Raw genomic sequence first — 21779 nt, 5'->3', positions numbered from 1 at the left:
TAACCATTTTTTATAGTGTGCTTAAAAAGTAAAGAGTACACTTGCTCTAAATCAGAGTTGGCAACTTTATACTACATAAAATATTTGAAGGCAAACATAATAACTCAGTGATTACACTAAGGCAAATGCTGCTATTGTCATGGAAACCACTGAAGGGAATCCAAAGTATCTTGTAAATATCATCTCTTTGTTGTGCTTCACATGTGTTTGTTTGTCAAAAAGCTCTTTAATGTGTTCAATAATTTTAATTAAGAAAAACAAATGTTTTAAATGTTATGTGTCTAAAAATATTTTGTAACCAATATTCTGTGAAAAAAATAATATGCAAAATTGGCAGTAGAATGGTAGTAAATTCAAAATGTTTCTAATGGACATTTTTTTTTTTCAACCTGAGATTTCTTGACATATTCTAGGTTGGCAGTATGAATGTATCTCTCATGAAAATTGAGATAGTTGCTGTCATTTGCATATATTCATATAATATTTCTTAAAGTCAATTGCATTTGTAGTGCTTAACATTATTGGCGATTTCTGTTTACAAACAGAACATACAGTCCTGAAACTAGAAAATAGAGTTAGATATCTTTTGTTGCAGAAACTATTTTTGCTCAATAGCAATTTATTTTTACTTTTCTATATCTTTATATTTTACTTATACTGAGTTACTAGTATATTTATGCTGAACATCTAATGTATGTAAATGCCTGATAAACTATTTTTATTTTTTGTGGTATAATTTATTTTATTTAATTATTTTTCTTTTTAAAAAATTCTTTTTGTTGAAAGTATTACATATGTCTACTTTTCCTCATTGACCTCTCTCAGCCTGCTACCGCCCTCCAGCTCAGACGTCCACCCCTCTATTGTCTGTGTCCATTGGTTATGCTTATATGTATACGAGTTCTTTGGTTAATTTATTACCCCCATGCTCCTCCCCCACCATCCCTCTGAGATTTGATGGTTTATTTGATGCTTCTATGTCTTTGGATCTATTTTTGTTCATCAGTTTATGTTGTTCATTATATTCCACAAATGAGGGAGATCATGTGATACTTATATTTCTCTGGCTTATTTTGCTTAGAAAATTGCTCTCTAGGTCCATCCATGCTGTTGCAAATGGTAAGAGTTCTTTTTTTATAGCTGTGTAGTATTCCATTGTGTAGATGTAGCACATTTTTTAATCCACTCATCTGCTTCTAACTCACTAATTCGGTCCTCAGCTTCTTCTAGTCTACTCTTGAAGCCTTCCATTGTGTTCTTTATTGCAGTTATGTCATTCTTCATTTCCTTTTGATTCTTACACTTTTTGGTGAATTTTGTATCCAGATGTTTGAGCATCCTTATAACCATTACTCTGACTTCTTTCTCTGACAAATTGCTTGCCTCCATTTCATTTAGTTCCTTTTCTGGTGATTCCTCCTTTTCTTTCCTTTCCTTTCCTTTCCTTTGGGGATTGTTTTTTTGTCTCCCCATTTTTGCTATCCCTTGTATTTGTTTCTATGTAACGTGAGTTGCTGTCTTTTTCTGGCCATGGGCAACCTCCTTGAGCTCTGAGAATTTGAAACCCCTAGCTGTCCAATGCAGATGCTTGGGGTCGGTGGGGGCGCCTTCACATTTCCTCTGGTGTGCAACTCCTTGTGAGGTCCCAGAGTCCTCTGGCATGCAATTCACTATGTGACCCTGGTGCTGCAGCAAGGTGGCACCTAGGTCCCTCTGGTGTACACTCACAGTGTGGTCCTGGGGCCTGGTGGGATGCCAGACCTCTGGTGCACACTCACAGGGCAGTCCTGGGACCTGGTCTGGGTGTCATGCCATGGTAGCACACTCACAGCTCAGTCCTCACACCTCTGGCTTGCACTGGGGCCCGGGCAATGAGGAGCACAGGGTCCGTCTGGTATGCATTTACAATGTGGGGTTGTAGAGGATGGAGTCCTAGAACATGGGGTCCTGGAGCCTGGGCAGGGAGGTGCTGGAGGTCTCTCTGGCATGCACTCACTGTGGATATCTGGGAGCCTATGGCAAAGTAGCCCACCACTTACTGAAGAGGTGTGGCAGTGGTCCCTTGCGAGTTATGGCTGGCCAGCGCCTCACTGCGCAGGGTTGGGGTGGTGTCTGAGGCCAGTCTGGGTGTTGGTATGGCTGTGTTCCTGGCCTCTGCTGCTTCCCCATTCAAGATGGTGTGGTCTCCATGCCAGAGCCACATCTTGCCCTGGAGTGCCTGTGGCAGTAGCTGGGGACCCCTGTCCAGGAGATACTGACCCACCAGTCCCTGAGACTCCTGCAAGATCTAACCTTCCCTCACTCACCCACATACCTACCACACACATCCACACACTCCCCTCGCACTCCTTTACTCACTCACACTCTCTTCCTCACTGGCTTCCATATTGTGATCTGGCAATTTAAATTAGATTGACCTTCATTGAATAATCCCCCAAAATTGGTGGTAGGTTCTGAAATAGTGATGATCCTGTAAAAAATTTTTTTCATTAAACAAGGCAAAGTTTAAAAGATGACACACAATCCCTAACAGGTTTGGCTCAGTGGATAGCGTGTCGGCCTGCAGATTGAAGGGTCCCAGGTTAGATTCCAGTCAAAGGCATGTACCTTGGTTGTGGGCACATCCCTAGTAGGGAGTATGCAGGAGGCAGCTGAATTGATGTTTCTTTCTCATTGATGTTTCTAACTCTCTTTCCCTCTCCCTCTCTGTAAAAAAAAAAAAAAATTTAAAAAATCAAAATATATTTTTAAAAGATGACATATAAGAAGTACTCAATAAATATTTTGAAAGAATGACTTTGTCATTTAAGACTTTCACAATTAAAACATCTTTTCACAAATTTCAAGACTGCCCTTTAGATCCAAGCTCTTTTTTTCTTTTGGTATATTTCTCTACTTAGAAACATATGAAAACCCAAAACAGATTCTTCTCTTTTTTTAGGAAGGCATGTATCAGAAATGTCAAGAATTTTATTTCATTTATACCTTATGCCAAAATAATACCAACAACCAAGACTCGGAATTTCTTCCTAAAACTTTAGTTGCACATAACATCTCTTCCCATCTTAAAGAAGAAAGATCGATGTTGGTATTGATTCACTAAACACTAAGACCTGAAAACCTAACATAATTGTGAAATAGTCTTCCCATCATTTCAATAAATTGTAGAAAATAGCTTTAAAAACACCGTTCATGACCACGTTTAGAAACTCTATTAAAAAAAAAAAAGCAAATACTTGTAAAGATATTTTTTGGAACTGTAGTTTTGTGACTAGGGGAAAAATAGCTAAACTACATTTCAAACATATGTACTTTTAAAATTATTACATTTCCCATCTGTGTGCTATTCTGTCTGGTTATAAAATGTGGATGCTAGAATATTTTATAATATAACCAAAACATAATGAGGACAATGGATTATACTCCTAGGATTCCTCTCCCTTCAGGATTTCAACCAAGGATTTCCATTGGTTTACTCCATTAATACTAGCACTATCCATCCAAGTTTGGCAGGAGGTAAGAATGTCATCCTTTTTCTATACATAGGGAAATTGATCTGCCAAAAGATTAAGTGATTTCCTTGCAATCATACAATGAGTCTGAAGTGCCATTAGTCAAAGAAACTTGGTGTGCCAAAAAAAACTATGAATAGGAAACAAAAAGGAAGTTAGAGGACCTGGTATGTTAATCGACTCATTGTACTCAATTGATGTCCTAAATATCTATCCAAACACAGACAAAGTAATATTTAACAGAGAAGCATAACAAGGAGCATAATCTCAAGATTATATATTCCCAAAACTAAGGTCAGTAATTTCAAGTCACAATAAAAATAAAGGGAAGATATACTACCTGGACAACAGTTAATAACAAATACAGATTTCTAATGATGTCTTTTAAAAAATTACTAAATAATCTGGAGGGATCTACAATATGTTATTGTGTAAATGATATGCTCTCATATATGAACCAAGGCATTTCAGACACAACAGGCCCCAAAGTGCATGTTCCTTTTTGTCATCTCATGTATTTTCTACCCTCCTTAATGGCTTCACCATTGTCCTAGTCACCTTTGGTAGACACCATAGGTCTCAAAGAACTTTGGAGTAAGAGAGAATTGCTTTAAAAATCACTAAATTTGCTGATTTTTTAAAAGAATTTATTTTTAGAGCAGTTTTAGATCCCTACAAAAATTGAGGGCAAGGTACATAGCCTCCCTCATTATCAACAATATCCCCCCTGCCCCCCTTCCCCTGCAATTGTGATACCTCTGTTACAATTGATGAATCTATATTGACACATCATTATCACACCAAAACCATAGTTTACATTTAGGCTCACTCTTGATGTTATTTATTTAATGGGCTTGTACAGATGCATAATGGCATCCTATCTAATAAAGAGGGAATATGCTAATTGACCTTCACACCATCACAAAGATGGCAGTGCCCACAGCCAATAAGGAGGGAATATGCTAATTGACTGTCACACCCTCAAAGATGGTGGCGCCCAGTCCCCTCAGCCCCACTGGGGTGCCTGCCTCCAGAGTCCCCCAGTCCCCTCACCCCCCAGTCACCCAGGGCTGTCTCAAGGCACAGGCAAGCCTCAGATGGCAGCTGCCCAGCCTCTCAGGGCCGTCCGAGGCTCAGATAACCAGGGCTGGCCGAAGCTTGCGCTGCTGGAAGTGGCAGCAGCAGAGGTGTGATGGGGGCATCATCTTCCCCTGATTGCTGGGTCGCCTCCCGACACCTGAGGGTTCCTGGACTGTGAGAGGGGGCAGGCCTAGCTGAGGGACCCCCTCTCCAGTGCCTGAATTTTCATGCACCAGGTCTCTAGTGTATCCATAATTATGGTACTGGAGTATTTTCACTGCCCTAAAAATTCTCTATATCCCGCTTATTCACCTGTCCTCCCCACCCCAATCCCAGGAAGCCACTCACTGATATTTTAACTATCTCCAGAGATTTGCCTTATCCAGAATGTTATATAGTTGGAATCATACATTATGTGGCCTTTTCAAATTGGCTTTTATCACATAGTAAAGTGCATTTAAATTTCCTTCATGTTTTTTCATAGCTTCATAGCTTGTTTCTTTTAGACTGAATAATATTCCATTGTCTGGGTGTTGTACATTAATTTGCCTACTGAATAATATCTTGGTTGCTTCCAAATGTTGGCAAGTATATATCTTTGTGCAGGCTTTTGTGTAGACATAAGTTTTCAAATCCTTTGAGTAAATACTAAGGAGTGTAATTGCTGGATAATGTGGTAAGAATATATTTTGTAAGAAACAGTCCACCTTTCTTCCAAAGTGACTGTACCATTTTGCATTCCCACCAGCAATGAATGAGAATTCCTTTTGTTTCACATCCTCGCCAGAAATCTGGGGTCAGTGTTTTTTATTGTGGTCATTTTATTAGTGTGTAATGGTATCTCATTATTTTAATTTCAATTTCTCTGATGTCATATGATATGGAGCATCTTTTCCAATGGTTTTTTGGCATCTGTAAATATTCTGTGGTCTGTTGTCTGTTAAGGTCTTTGGCCCATTTTTAAATTTTTTGTTTGTTTGTTTTCTTACTGAGTTTTATGGGCTCTTTGTATATTTTGGATAACAACACTTTATCAGATGTGTCTTTTAGAAATATTTTCTCTCAGTCTATGGACACTGGTCTATATTGTTTCCTCATTTTCTTGACATTGTATTTTGCTGAACAAAAGCTTTTATTTTATTGCAGATTAACTTTTTCTTTCATGGATTGTATCTTTGGTGTTTCATCTAAAATGTTATCGCCTTATGCAAGGTTGTCTAGGCTTTTTCCTATGTTGTCTTCTAGGAGTTTTATAATTTTGTGTTTTACATTTAGGTCTGTGGTCTATTTTGAGTTAATTTTTGTGATGAGCATAAAGTCTGTGTCTAAACTTCTATGCTGGGGTGCAACCCCAGCAGGTCCAGGGGTCCCCAAAGGTGTGGACAGAGTCGGCGAAGAAGGAATGACATGGAGACAGCGTTCAGTTGATAAGCAGCCTAGCCAGGATCTCCAGCCAAGTTCTGGTCTGGATCTCCAGCGAAGTTCTGGTTAGGATCTCCAGCCAGGTTCTGTGTCCATGTTGTCTTGCTAGGTTCTCCAGCCAGGTTCTCCAGGTTCTGTAGCCATGTTCCCTCGCTAGGTTCTCCAGCCAGGTTCTGTCCAAGTTCTCCAGCCAGGTTCAGTCACCAGGTTCTAGTCAGGTTCTCTTGCCATGTTCTATAATCAGGTTCAGTCCAGGATCTTTTGCCATGTTCTCTCGCTAGGTTTTGTCTCTAGGTTCTGAGACCAGTTTCTATCCAGGATCTTTTGCCTTGTTCTGTCTCTAGGTTCTGTGTAGGTTCTGGTCTAGGTTCTGTGCCTCTTGGTTCTGTCTTCTAAGTTCTGTGTCTTGCTGTCTTGTTACATCTATATTTATACCAGTTGATTCAATCCTATCAATCTCTATTACAAAGGCTAGGGCGTTTCTTATCTCCATTCCAGGGAGTAAAGATTATGTAGCTTAAGCATGATTGTTCGTAGTTAAAGTGATTAACTACCCGCCTGGCACTTAGTTGAGGGGTTTTATTCCCTCCCTAACTTCAGGGGAATATCCCTACCTGGGGAAACAACCTTTCTCAGAGAGGAGACCTTGGTTAAAACAAATAGTGCCAAGAAGGTGAGCAAACATTTTAAGAACAGTATGCCATATATGCCAGGTCCTTTGAAACAGCAAGGATGGACCGGCTCCCGGCACTTCTATAAATGTCCAGCTGTTCCAGCACAATTTTTTGAAAAGTCTCTTTGTTCCATTGTATTGTCTTTGTTTCTTTGTCAAAGATTAGTTCACTATATTCATGTGGGTCGACTTTGGGGCTCACTATTATGTTCCATTGTTTTATTTGTCTGTTCTTTCACCAATTCCACACTGTCTTGATTACCTTAGCTTTATAGTAAATGTTGAAGTTGGGTTGTGTCAATTCCCAAACTTTGTTCTTCTCCTTCAATAGTATGCTTACTTTCCTGGGTATTTTGCCTCTCCATATAAACTTTAAAATGAGTTGTCAATATCCACAAAATAACTTGCTGGTATTTTTATTGGGATTGTATCGAATCTATAGATTAAAGTCAGGCAGAAGTGACATTTTGACAACATTGAGTCTTCCTACCCATGAGTAAAATATCTTCATTTTTTAATTTACTTCACTAGACTTTTGTACTTTTCTTCATATAAACATTGTGCATATTTTGTTATATTTATATGTAAGTTTCACTTTTTTGGAGTGCTAATATAATGGTATTGTGTTTTAGTCTGGTATTTCTTAAGGTGCGTTCTGTAAAACATAAAGTCAGTAAAACAGTCTGAGAAAAGTGTTTAATGGTCAAATAATTTTGGTAGGCACTACATTTTTTAATTCTATTTTATAGGTTCATAGTTCACATAAACACATTAAGTGCTCTGAGATGTTATCCTATAATCAAATGGTTTCATTTGTTAAAGTCATTATTTTTCAAACATATTTGGCCATCAAACTGTTTTGTGAATATATACCACACGTATATAACACCTGTGGAAAATAATTGAGAGCCCATATGAGTTTTAACTCATTTGTTTGTATTTTTTGGAATTAAGAGGGGGGAGGGGTAGTAAAATAATGTGCCCAAGATCACATGACAAATAGGAAGAGAGATAAAATATGAAGAAATTTCTCCAGAATTCTAGTGCAGTTTTCTTTCTTTCTTTCTTTCTTTCTTTTTTTTAAAAAATATTTGTATTGATTTCAGACAGGAAGGGGGAAGGAGAGATAGAAACATCAATGATGAGAAAGAATCATTGTTTGACTGCCTCCTGCATGCCCCCACTGGGGATTGAGCCTCTTTCATAGGTAGTAGCTCAACCACTGAGCCATGCCAGCCAAGCTTAGTGCAGTTTTCTATCCATTGTATTACTTTGTTTCTGACTTTTGTCTTACTTTCAACATAAAAACCTGACATAACCCAGCTGGTGTGTCTCAGTGGTTAAGTGTTTCCCTATGAACCAGGAGGTCACAGTTCGATTCCCAGTCAGGGCACATGCCCAGGTTGTGGGCGTGATCCCCAGTGTGGGGCAACTCAACATGCCTTGATATCTAAGTTATTCTCTCTCCATCCCTTTTTACATAACATTTGGATTTTTTTACTCAAATATGGATATGGTATCAGATCTCTCTGTTCAAAACCATCAGATAAATGATATACTCTTTAACAAGATATTCAAGTCTTCTCTGCAGACTGATTTCAATCTCACAAATAGACATCATGCATTCTAACTCTAACAAGTTCTGTGCTCTTCCTATAAATGCCTTGCTTGATCATATGTCCTTTTTGGCTTTCTAAAGGTTTACTGTTTACTATATGATTATGTTCACTTCCAGCTACTTGAAAGTGTTTTCACTATCATAATACTACTAGGGGCCTGGTGCATGAATCTGTGCACATTGAAAGGAAGTTAATTAGAAGAAATAGTTTAATATCGCTATTCGCCCTTTCTCTATAATAGAAGTGTCAACCAAATTCACAATCAACAGTGACAGATCAAAACACATGCATGCGATTGACACCAGCAAGAGCTTTTTATGTATCGCACATGCACGAGTCAACTTAGCCATATATATATATATATATATATATATATATATATATATATAATAAACTTGCTTAATTAGACCTACTTTCTGATTTAGCTAAACTTTTTCCAGCCCAGTGAAGCACCCCAACTTCTCTTTCAGGTAATTGTCAGCAACACAGTAGTAAATATCAACACGAAGCAGATTATTATTGTAGATCATGCAGGGGGAACAAAGGGTAAAATATTTAACTGTAGCAGTGTTTGACTATATTCTGCACAGTGAGAAAACCTGAAATCATTTTTAAGGTCCACCATTCCTTACTTCTTTTCAGTTGGGTCAGGTTTCTAATCTTTCTAAATCTCCATTTTCTGGCTAATGAAAAGAAAATAGGATTCCACCGAATCTCCTATCTACCTACTCCAGGACTTCTGTGAGGATCAAATGAGATGAGGCATGTGAAAACGCTTCACAGACATTTGGTTAAAGTATAAAATATTTCCACCTAGCTATACAACAAGCTGTGTTCCTGGGCTGAAGAACCTCCAAGGAGGCAAGTTGATAGGGAGAAGAAACCGGGTGTTGTTACGTGACATCATTACCTGGCGCCCACAGCCACCATTTCCGGGCTGGGCTGTGAGCTGCATTTTGTGCCATGGGTTCTCAGCAGCATTGGCTGCAATTTGGTGAGGTGTCACTCTGGGGTGGTGGCGGGCCTGTGTCCCACTTGGGGACAGCCAAGTGTTGCTTTGTGGGTGCCAGGTCTATGGTGCTGTTTTTCTGTAAATGGCCAGTGTGTGTCATGGCAGCTCCTGCATTGAGCGTCTGCCCCATGGTGGTCAGTGTGCATCATAGCGACTGGTTGGAGGGACACTTAGCTATTAGCCTTTTATATTTATAGATATCTTCTGACACTCCTTTTAATAATATGACTGATGTGCTTCTAAAGATATTACTATAGGACCTTCCTCCAGTTTGCTAGAGTTCATAGACAATGAATACCATAAAAACCTAACAATGGCATGATTCCCATCATGTTTTCAAATTTATATCTTTAAAGCTGACTTTCAATCATAGAAAGCTTTCAGCCAAATTGTGAGGTAGCTAAGTTAGTATTTGCAGAATCAACTATCACTTGTCGTACTTTCTTTTTTTGCTGCCACTCTTTTCTCTACAAGTTCCACTTCCTCTCTCCTTTTGATTGACATGATAAGCACATTCATGCAAAAGTGTCATCTTTCATAGGAGAGTTTGCATTGCGCCTGGCACATATATGCTTAACAAATGCACAAATAGAAACTGCCGGCCGATAACTATGCTATGCCTACTGGACCTTAAATAGAATTTATACTTCAATGAGTGGCAGTGTTGGTAGTGGTGGTATTCTTAGCACAATAAATTCATAGTAAGAGGGCAGCCACCGTGTTCATTTATGCATATTAATCCTCCTCTTATTTTCCGGTATCAAACTGAAATACATATTTTCAAATTAGTTGCTTTGGGTTCAATTAAAACGTTTCTATAAGCAGAGCAGAGCATTCCAGAATTTTGAAGTTTACCTTTACCAATATTAGGAGGAGAAAAAGGCTGGAATACTTCTAAATTAATTTTTTTACTGTAAGTTTTGGCTTTATCTTTTGGCATCTTATGACTTTTAAATAATTTTTTTCTTGATAATACCAAGATCTTTATTAATTGAAATGCAATTGATCTCTATATAGCTAGAATACTTGAAACAAATGGAATTGAATCACTTTTAACTTTTTATATAAAAGTATGGGAATTAGTAAACTAGATGCAGTAAAATTGGGAAGCTAATTTACCCAGTTTGCTCACTTTGCCCTGTTTCTCCATCTATAAATAAACCTATTCATTGATCAGAAATGAGTTATTCTCATAGAATATATACCATATTTAAGGTATACTAAAACTTTAAAAGCTATTAACTGATTACTCCACAAAAAAAGTGGTCTTGATCTTCAGCTTGGTAATAGTGACTATGGCTGTGAGCAGAGCTTTGCTTATAATTGGAGGATTTTCATAGATAATGATTGTTAGCGAGTTTCATGCAGTTCAGCAAATATCTGTTGTGCAAATCTATGTTAAAGGAGCCAAAATAGTGTAAAGAATACAAAAATGAATAACACTTAGTTCTTGGACTTGAGAATGAGGTGGGGGAGAGAGTCCAATAAATAAGTTCACCATATAAAAGATCTGCAAATGGGGCTATGAGATGATTACAAAAAGACACTTAGCCCAAGGTGGGGATTTGGAGGTAAGCTGAATCATGAAGGGTGACGGAGAGATAATCAAATGAAGATGGTAATAAGATTCGATTTCTGTTCCATGCTTCTGTGTCTCTGGATCTACTTTTTTCAACAATTAAATTTTTTCATTAGATTCTATATATGAGTGAGATCATGTGATACTTTTTCTGACTGGCTTGATTCACTTAGCATAATACTCTTGAGGGGTAGGTGGGTTGGTGGGTGGGAAGAGATCAATCAGAGAACTTGTAGACATACATGCATAACCCATGGACACAGACAATAGGGTGGTGAAGGCCTGGGGCAGGGGGCTGGCTAGAAGGGGACAATGGGAAAAAAAGAGGACATATATAATACTTTCAACAATAGAGATTAAAAAAAAAAGAAAGATAGTAATGGAATTCCAGGCAGTTAATGGGAACAACATGAGCAACAGTTTAGTAGTTTGTTGAAGTATAAAAGAGTTTATAGAGAGCCTAAAGAATAGTCTCACTCTTATTTACATTGACGTATGAGAAAAACATGAATGAAGCAGGAGTCTATATAAGGGTGTTAAATCCTGTATAATAGAATAGATGTTTTTGTTTTGTTTTTTGATTGTTTGTTTTTTTGTTTTTGAAAATAGACCCTAGATTTTGGCCTAGCAGCCAAGGGGGAATAGCAATAGATCCTGATATAGGTGCAAGTTGACTTGCAAGGCAGAGGCCTGTGCATAGTCTTTAAGCAAAAGGGAGTTATAGCCTCTAACAAGGAAGAATGTGCTACTTTAAGGGAATCTAGAATTTTAAAGATTTCCTGGATCAGTACAGTCCTCCAGTATCAGGTTTCCATCCTTCTTAAACTAAGTACCGACCTTGGCAAGTAGACATTCCAGGGATGAGCTTTCCATCTTCCTAGGACCTCTGTTCCTCTTATGATTAAGTCCTGGATGTAATCTATGGCTTTGGTATGGACTCTATCCTCAGGGGATAACATTCTGTTAACATGTTCCCAAATAGTTCCTATGACTTTCACACTTCACCTTCTATTGGTGATGAATTACCCTTAGCCTTTCCTTGTTTTTCTCCAATGAATCAATGTTACTCAGAAAAAAACTATTATATTACATTGTCCTTATTACTTACTAGAGGCCCAGTGCATGAATTCATGCACTTTGAAAGGAACTGTGGGCCATGAGGATGCGGTAGGCACAGGGGTGGGTTTTGGCCCATCCTCTGCCCCCCACCCGGCCCCTCCCTCTGTGGACCCTGTTCCCTGTCTGCCAGCAGCCCCACTCCTGCCACCACCGCTCCCAAAGCTGATGGCGCCAGCCCTGCTCGCTCCTGCTGATCGTGCGGAGTGTTTGGGGCTGGCGCCAGCAGTGGGTGCAAAGTGGGACCAGCACCATCAGTGGGTGCGAGTGACGGCTGTTGCCCTGATCACCCCTCAGGAGCTGGGGGAGGTGGAGAAGCCCTCAGAGGTGATCAGGGCCAGCATCTGCTGCTCACACCCACTGATGGTGCCAAGTGATCGGGACGGGTGCCAGGCTCTGACAGTGGGTGCGAGAGGGGCCAGCACCGACAGCAGGTACAAGCACTAGGCAGGACTGTGGCATGTGGGAGCAAAGAATTTTCAGTAACCACCAAAGGCTTGCCCTGATGACAGCGACCAGTGCCCCTCCTTGGTCTGGCGCCCCTGCTCATCTGCTCCACCATCCTGCCACGGTCAACGCCTGCCATGTTTTCCACACGCCCCCTGGTGGTCAGTGCACGTCATAGCACCAGTTGTTTGGTTGTTTCGGTTGTTCCACTGTTTGGTCTATTTGCATATTAACCTTTTATTATATAGGATAATCTACTGAAACCTTTAAAAAACCTGACGTATTGCACCTTCTATTATTTTCTGTCAGTATTCCATCTTGCTTTAATAATTATACACATGTGAGGATTTATCAGTGCTTCACTTACACCTGGAAATGAGGAGCCCAAATGCTAACTGGTCTGTGGTATATCCAACTGCAAAATTTCATGTTAGCATAGGCTTCCTTTGACTATTTGTGGAACCATTCCTCTGATAGCATTTCATAGGAAACAGACCCTGGGATGGAGATTTGCATTCAGGAAGTTAATTGGGGACTGATCTTGGGAATATAAAAACGAGGGTTTTACAGAGAGAGGGGGTGATTTATGAGCTGGTTGCCACCAAATCTTTTAAAAATATTTTATTATTGATTTCAGAGAGGAAGGGAGAGGGAGAGAGAGATAGAAACATCAGTGATGAGAGAGAATCATTGATTGGCTGCCTTCTGCACACCCCACACTAGGGATTGAGCCTGCAACCTGGGCATGTGCCCTAACTGGGAATGGAACTGTGACCTCCTGGTTCATAGTTCAATGCTCAACCACTGAGCTGTGCCAGCTGGGCACCACCAAATCTTTTGCTGATACTACTAAAAAAGATGGACATTAGTAGGAGATAAATCTCCCTTAAAGAGAATAAACTTGCAAAGTAAATCATGTTTTGGGGAAAGAAAATCCTCAGATAGGAAAGTAAAATTTATAAAGTTAGTCTTAATCAACAGCAACAGGGAAAATATAAAATATAGTCCTCTTAGGCATTGCTTTTTTTTTTTTGCTCTACACTTAGAGGAACACTTACATAATTGAGGCCACATACGGGCATGCTGTGATCTTGGTCTGTGTATACCCTCTGGAAGATGACAAGCTGAAAATTAGTATCTTAGATTTTAGAAACAAGAGCATCTAGTTATATGTAACTTTTTGAATTCATTTCCCTCCTACTGTCCCCAGGTGTTTACTTATCTATACTAATAAAAGGGTACTATGCTAATTAGACTGGACATCTTCTGGATGTCCTTCCGGACAAAGCCATGTGGTGGGGGCCAAGGCAGAGGCAGTTAGGGGCAATCAGGCCAGCAGGGGAGAGCAGTTAGGGGGTGATCAGGCCTGCAGGAGAGAGCAGTTAGGGGGCGATCAGGCCAGCAGGCAGGGGAGCAGTTAGGGGCATCAGATCAGCAGGCAGAGGCAGTTAGGGGTGATCAGGTTGGCAGGCATAGGTGGTTAGGGGTGATCAGGCAGGCACGGAGGTGAGCAGTTAGGAGCCAGCGGTCCTGGATTGTGAGAGGGATGTCTGACTGCCAGTTTAGACCCGATCCCACAGTTCGACATCCCCCAAGGGTGATTGGAGATGGTGCAGGCCAGGCTGAGGGACACCCCCTCCCGTGAACAAATTTCTCGCACTGGCCTCTAGTATAAAAAATAAAAGCCTTATTTCAGCTGTGCAACAGAAAACAAAGATGATTAATTTGTTATGTATAATTTATCCATGGATATAAAGGGGGAACAATCTCTTCTCCACTACCCATCACAACCTTGAGGACTATATGGAGATTGCAAGAAGGATTAATAACACCTCCAAGGCCAAAATAAGTTTGAGACAAAAACCAGGTCGGCTGATATAGCCACCTTTTCTATACACAGACTCTCCTTTCATTATCATTTTGGAAGACCTCAATTTTATTTTATTAAAGACATTGGCTGACTCCCTATTCCTTCCTTAGCAGCTGATTTCTTATCATGACACTGATAAAGGCATTGCTGCCTTGTGCTTCACCAACCTCAGAAGGTCTTACAGGGCTTGAAGGAGTCATGTAATGAATACTAATCATAAATTTTTGCATTGGTACTTTTCCATGTGCTTCCAGAATCTTACTAGAAAATAGTGTCAATAGTACTGGAATATAAACCTGAAATATAGGTTTGGCTTTCCTACTGTGTGATTAATTACAGTGATGCTCTAAAATACAGGGCTGCTTTAGATGACTTATAACCTCTCAACAATGACACCATTTTATGTTCTTCATTAATTTAATAGCTGCTACAAACCAGTAAATTAGGTAAAGCAGGCCTAATTAACCTCATTGGCAGTTGAGGATACAAAAGCTTAGGTATGCTAAGTGATTTTCCCAAGGTTGCAAAACTAACTAGGAATAGGCTTGGGACTGGAAATTGGGTTCTTTCTATTTTAAGGTATCCTCAAAGACTATGGCAAAGACGATATTGCCCAATAGAGGGAATGGGGGATATAAAATTTTGCTTGGGAACCAATAGTTATTAAACCCCTTCTAAAGGATCCTGACACTCTTGCAGGATAGTAGAAATTGATAAGAAACAGCTAATCCACAATCTCTAACTGCTTAAAGCCAGGAAACCAGGGAAATTTTATATAAACAAACAAATACATAAATAGATATATGTATATGTATACTTCTTAGGCATTTAATGAAAAATATCAACGAACATGTATTGTGCACACAAAAATATGATGGACATAGTTCTTGCCATCAAGAATCTTGCAAATTATAGAGCATTTCAAAACTTGTATATAAAAAAAGTGCAGAAATACGAAAATTTGACAATAGATCTGAGCCAGAGCTTGGCCTACAAGATGATATAAGGGCAACATCCTGTTCCAATCCTCCACCCCATCCCAAGAGAAAAGTGATACAATCTAAATTATTATTATTTAGTGTGCATGTATACCTTCACCTTCATCCCTAAAGCATTTTTGGTTCTATCCTTTAGCAATAAAATAAATTCAGCCTACTCTCAGGGAGGAAAAACAGTTGTTTCCTTAGAGCCCAAAATAAGCTTCTCCGAAAGGTGGTCTTATAGGAACTCATTCCTATGGCCTGTAAGATTGGGGAGCGTTATATAAGATGAAAAAACCTGGGAGGACACTTTGCAAAGTATGAATTGTTATGCAAATACAAAGGATTACAAAAATAATTACTATTATTATTTAAACAAGGTTTGTTGATCTGAGAATAATACATTGTGCACTATGAAAATGCCTGCACAAGGGTTTTCTCTGGTCCTGTAACAATTGCTTTCAGTAATGGATGAACTAGACTATATTGTGCTCTGAAAGGAAACTGAGTTACTCTAAATTATTAACAATTCATTTGTTATACATTCAAGAAGCAATTACTCTTTTTTTTTAAAAAAAAGAAGCAATTACTCTTGAGTTATGTGAGCCAACCTCCTTTTCCCTCCCTGATATTCCAAAGAGGAAAAACAAAATCCTAACCAAAATCTCTGAGTTTAAATCACCAGTGCATAATAACCAAAAATCAAAAGGATTTCAAAACTTTAAATGACGTATATAAAATATAAAATGAGGGTATTTCACATAAGCATACATAATATATACATTTTGTATTTATATAGAATATAAATTGTTTGTGTGTATGTGTGTGTGATTTCACATCATAACTTCTTTTTTTTTTAATATATTTTATTGATTTTTTACAGAGAGGAAGGGAGAGGGATAGAGAGTTAGAAACATCGATGAGAGAGAAACATCCATCAGCCGGCTCCTGCACATCTCCTACTGGGGATGTGCCCACAACCCAGGTACATGCCCTTGACCGGAATCGAACCTGGGACCCTTCAGTCCGCAGGCCGACGCTCTATCCACTGAGCCAAACCGGTTTCGGCCATCATAACTTCTTTAACGTCACCCTAGCAATATTCTCTTTTGGTTCTACAAACCTTGTTTTCTGGCAGGAGACTGGATCAGGTGCTTCACATATAGTAGGAGCTCAAAAATATATATATTTTTTGGATAAATTAATCTATCTGTGTTAATTAACCATTCAGAAAAATCTGAAAGTCAGTTGACTGAATTAGTAAATGGGTTGCTAAGGCAACCTCTTTTCCTGATTGAAAAGAAATCATAGGAGGGTTAAGTGCAGATTTTACACAAATGAAATGGAGAGGGGAGAGAAGCAGCATGATCTTTTCTTTGTTGTTGTGTGTGTGTGTTATTTTTTGTTTCTGAAATGAATAGGTAGAATAGAAAAGGCAATTTGTGGTTTTCAATGAGATTAGCAAGGGAGTTCTCTTTTAAGAGAGGGATAGCTGTTTTAATAAGCTGAGTTCTGCCCTTAATAATCACAGGTGGAAGGAGAAAAAGCTACAGTGATGTTCAGTATTGACGTGAGGGGTTGCTAAGGCTGTGGAAGGCAAAGAGCACAAAATTTTTATTGCCTGGAAACACTCTTGTTGAGAAAAAGTAATGTTATTTTTATTAGTTTGTTTTACTTTTTTTTCTTGGTTGGAAAAAGAAAGCCCAAGTTTAATAGTGGTTGACTAACCGTTGAGTTAATGACAGATTTTCAAATGAATACCAATTTGTGGTTATTTGTGCATGCTTTTTATTATTTCTGGAATCATATATTATCAAATAACTATTAAAGCAAAGCTAATTAATAGGCAGGTAAATTCTATGCTGCTGTTTTCATAAAGAAGCTATTCAGTAGAGTGGAAACAGCACTAGACTAAAAGAAGACCAAAGTTATGGTCCCAACTTCGGCACATAGCACTTGGGTGGTTATACAAGTTCTTTGAACATCGGATTCTGTAAATGTCACAGGAGAAACTTAAGACCAATATTAGCTGCTTTGCCTACCTCACAAGTGATTATGAAAATAAAATGAGTTAATTTATGTGTATTAACTATAAAAATAGTGTGTAACTATAAGCAGGACCACCTTTATGGGCATCAGTCTGTGCAGCAGTACAAGGTCGAGCACCGCACTTGGTTTAATGGTATGTTGTCACTGTGTTTAAATTTGTCATTTTGAATAAGGGGACCTGGATTTTTATTTTACATATTGATCATCAGGTATGTGAAATCAACTGTCTGTAATTATTTTACTCTTTTAATGCATAATTGTAGCCTCAGTCTAAATCATGCAGGGAGAATGCATTTACTATCCATTTAGATTTTGTGGGCGATATGTATAGCAAATAAGTGATAGGTAAAAATTAATATAATTTAGAATATCCAGATATTATATGTAATTTACTCTCTATACTTGAGACTATTTTTTCTTGTCTGAGTAATAAGCGATTTTAAATATAAATGAATTCATTTTATATACAACACAGTGCACACAATCCATACAAAATTAGCCTCTCAAAAAAAAAGTTGAGTCAAAAATTAAAAGTATGGAAGTAAGTGTGCTCTGTATAAATATAAGTGTAATCATTATTAACATTATTAATAACTAGAGTCCATTCATGCACCAGTGGGGTCCCTTGGCCTGGCCTGGGGGATTAGGCCGAAACTGGCTCTCCGGCATCCCCTGAGGGGTTCTGGGTTGCAAGAGGGTGCAGGCCAGGCCGAGGGACCCCACTGATGCGCAATCAGGGCCGGAGAGGGACGTGAGAGGTTGACCAGCTAGGGAGGGACCGCAGGAGGGCTCCTGGGTGTGTCCGGCCCATCACGCTCAGTCCTGATCGGCTGGACCCCAGCAGCAAGCTAACCTACTGGTCAGAGCGTCTGCTCCCTGGTGGTCAGTGCATGTCATAGCAAGCGGTTGAGTGGCCTTAGCGTATCATTAGCATATTATGCTTTGATTGGTTGAACAGCCAGACAACTGGACACTTAGCATATTAAGTTTTTATTATATAGGATACTGTGTTTTATATTTAAAAGTTGCTAAGACAGATGAAAAAAATTTTTTTAATCATTTACATCACAAAAATATTACTTTTCATTTGTGTCAAGTGTACAGCACAATTGTTAGACAGTCATATACTTTACAGTGTTCCACCTGATATTTCTAGTATCCGACTGGCACATATGTAGCTATTGCAATATGATTGACTATATTCCCTATGCTGTACTTTACATCCCCATGCCTATTCTGAACTACCAATCTGTACTGCTAAGAGTCTAGATCAGTGATGGCGAACCTATGACACGCGTGTCAGAGGTGACATGAGAACTCATTTTTTTGGTTGATTTTTCTTTGTTAAATGGCATTTAAATATATAAAATAAATATCAAAAATATAAATCTTTGTTTTACTATGGTTGCAAATATCAAAAAAATTCTATATGTGACACAGCACCAGAGTTAAGTTAGAGTTTTTTCAAAATGCTGACACGCCGAGCTCAAAAGGTTCACCATCACTGGTCTAGATCTCAAAAGTTCTCATCACACACACAAAATTTTAACTGTGTGGTGATGGATGTTAACTAGAATTACAGTGGTGATCATTTTGCAATAAAAATACTGAATCATTCTGTATTATGCCTGAAGCTAATGTAAAGTTATATGTCAATTATATCGCAATAAAATAACAAAAATAATATTCTTTAGGGTATCTCTACATATAAAAGGCAAAGCGATCATCCGACTGGTAGCTATGACATGCAATGACCACCAGGGGGCAGATGCTAAACACAGGAGCTGCTGAGTTGCAGTGACATGGCAGCAGCAGTTCTTGAGTCACGAACTCCGGAGCCAGAGAATAGGGAGCCCGATTCGGGGGTACATAACCCGAGAACCACCCTCTTACAATCTGGGACCCCTTGGGAAATGTCAGAGAGCCAGTTTTGGCCCTATCCCCGCAGGCCTGGCCGAGGGACCCCACCTCGGGGAGGGAACCCCGCTCACTCTGCAGAAGCCCTTCCAGCCGCGGCACCACCCCAGGTGTGGCCCGCTGGGGAGGGACCGCAGGAGGTTGGCTCCAGGGTGTGTCGGGCCCATCTCCCTCAGTCCTGCCCTACTGGCTGCCTTCTAATTAATTTCCTTTCAATGTGCTCGAATCTGTGAACTGGGGCACTAGTGTTTAAATAAGCTATAACAGCCCTAGCTGGTTTGGCTCAGTGGATGGAGCACTGGCCTTCAGACTGAAGGGTCCTGGGTTCGGTTCCGGTCAGGAGCACATGCTGGGTTGTGGGCTTGGTCCCCAGTAGGGGGCGTGCAGGAGGCAGAGAATGATGATTCTCTCCCATCATTGATAGTTCTCTCTCCCTCTCCCTTTCTCTCTGAATTATATAAAAATATTTTAAAAATAAGCTATAACAGTAGTGATAGAATTCAGTTATGAACAAGGGTCAGACCTCTCATCAGGCAAATATCAGAAGAACAGAAGTTGATCCTTGATGGCCCCTAGTTCTGTCTTGGATCTTCTGCCTTTTGACCTTTTAGCCCTGGCTTCAGATGCAAATACTCCATCTGGGGTTGACCACCCTAAGCAGCAATGCCATTTTTATTTTGTTTTCTTTCTTTTCATCACTTTTTGGATTTGGATTGATTATCTAATACCTGTGGCAGAATCATGCCATTTTTGGGATCTAAATAAACAGCTAAATCAAATTTGCCCACTGTGATTTTCTAGGATCATCAAGTTAATATGCTACTCCTCTAAGAATACCTCATGGTCATTAAAATTTGAAATCATTTCTTTCAAAACAAAACATCTATTACTGATTGGAGAACATTGTATTCCTGAAGCTAATTATGTTTTAACTCAGAAACAAGTAACTTAATAATTGAATCTCCTCAAACTACTTCTTATATACCAGCATGTAAGGATTTCTTTCTGTTTTTATTTAGTTTCTACCTAAAATCCATCTTACTCGTTTTTGAAACAGCAAGATTATAACCGAAAGATGTTAGGAAAATTTCAAATTTCATAACAGCTGTTCAAGAGTTTTTTTAAAAAGAAGTTGCAAAACTAGATAACTAGTATTTTTGTTTCCCACAAATTACTTTGGAATAGTTCCAATTGGTATTTATGACTACATCAAAATTTGTACCTGCCCTGACCGGTTTGGCTCAGTGGATAGAGCGTCAGCCTGAGGACTGAAGGGTCCCAGGTTCGATTCCGGTCAAGGGCATGTACCTTGGTTACAGGCACATCCCCAGTGGGGGCTGTCCAGGAGGCAGCTGATCGATGTTTCTCTCTCATCGATGTTTCTAACTCTCTATCCCTCTCCCTCCCTCTCTGTAAAAAATCAATAAAATATATTTAAAAAAATTTGTACCTACCTTTTTGCATCTCAGATTTGCAGAATATAAGAATCCTGAGAGAATCTTTCTTCTGAGATTCACTTTCTTTCTCAGTTACTAATCGTCCATGCCATGCTATCCCATTTTAGAGGATGTCCTTTTGACCAGACTGTGAGACAAAATGTACTTCTAACATCCTCCCCAGGATCCAGTTCCACAGTGGCATTCTCCTTAGGTCAGTCACCTCCCATCAGACATATTTAAGGCTCTAGTGTAAAACTTTGCTTTCCCTTGGCCAAAATGTGTAACTTCCGGTTAGCTTTTTTATTTACAGTAGTGCTGCTCAAAATATAGTCTGCAGACTGCTACCTGATAAGGACTAGGCAGAGATTGAGAGTAAGCATTTAGAAAACATTATAGCAATGTGCGGGGTCAGGAGAAACTACCTTTATCCCAAATAGCTTAAAAAATATTGTTTAGAACCCTACTCTGACAAACTGCATTTTTATCATATGTGCTGGGGTGATTATGTTACTCCTTTGAGGCAGAACATAGGAATGCCTGGAGGCGCTAAGGAATAATGGTAAAAATAGGAGTGTTGATACTATCCTGTTGACCCTACCAGTAAGATTGTAATTCAGAATCTACACTAATAAAAGAGAAAAATGGTAATTGGCGTACGACGATACCCTTTTCATTGGCTAATCAGGGCTATATGCAAATTAACTGCCATTGGCAGTTAACTGCCAACAAGATGGCGGTTAATTTGCATATGTAGGCACAATGCAGGGAGGCGAAAGGGAAAGCAGGAAGAAGCCCCCTGCCACTGACAGTGATCGGAAACCCAGGGGGGAGCTAAGAGCTGGGGGGCAGGGCAAAGGCGGCCCTGGGGCCGCCTTTGCCCTGCCCCCCAGCCATGATCGGAGAATCAGGCGCCTTTTCCGCCCTGGCCAGTGAGAGCAGGAAGTAGGGGTGGAGCCAGCGATGGGAGCTGCACACGGTCGAAGCTGGCAGTCCCGGGAGCTAGGGGTCCCTTGCCTGGGCCTAAAGTGGAGCCCACGATCGCGGGGCCGCTGCAGCTGTGGGTC

At 39.6% G+C, this 21779-nt stretch overlaps 1 pseudogene; it reads right to left on the bottom strand.

The window, feature by feature from the left end:
• LOC132223472 (alpha/beta hydrolase domain-containing protein 17A-like) overlaps nucleotides 1-2203 on the bottom strand; it is a 34797-nt pseudogene extending 32594 nt beyond the window's left edge.
• Between the last annotated feature and the right edge of the window lie 19576 nt (nucleotides 2204-21779).

Source organism: Myotis daubentonii, chromosome X (genome assembly GCF_963259705.1).
Source record: "Myotis daubentonii chromosome X, mMyoDau2.1, whole genome shotgun sequence".
In the NCBI taxonomy this organism is placed as follows: Eukaryota; Metazoa; Chordata; class Mammalia; order Chiroptera; family Vespertilionidae; genus Myotis; species Myotis daubentonii.
Note: the sequence above shows the minus strand (reverse complement) of the source record. Positions and strands in the feature narration are given on the sequence as shown.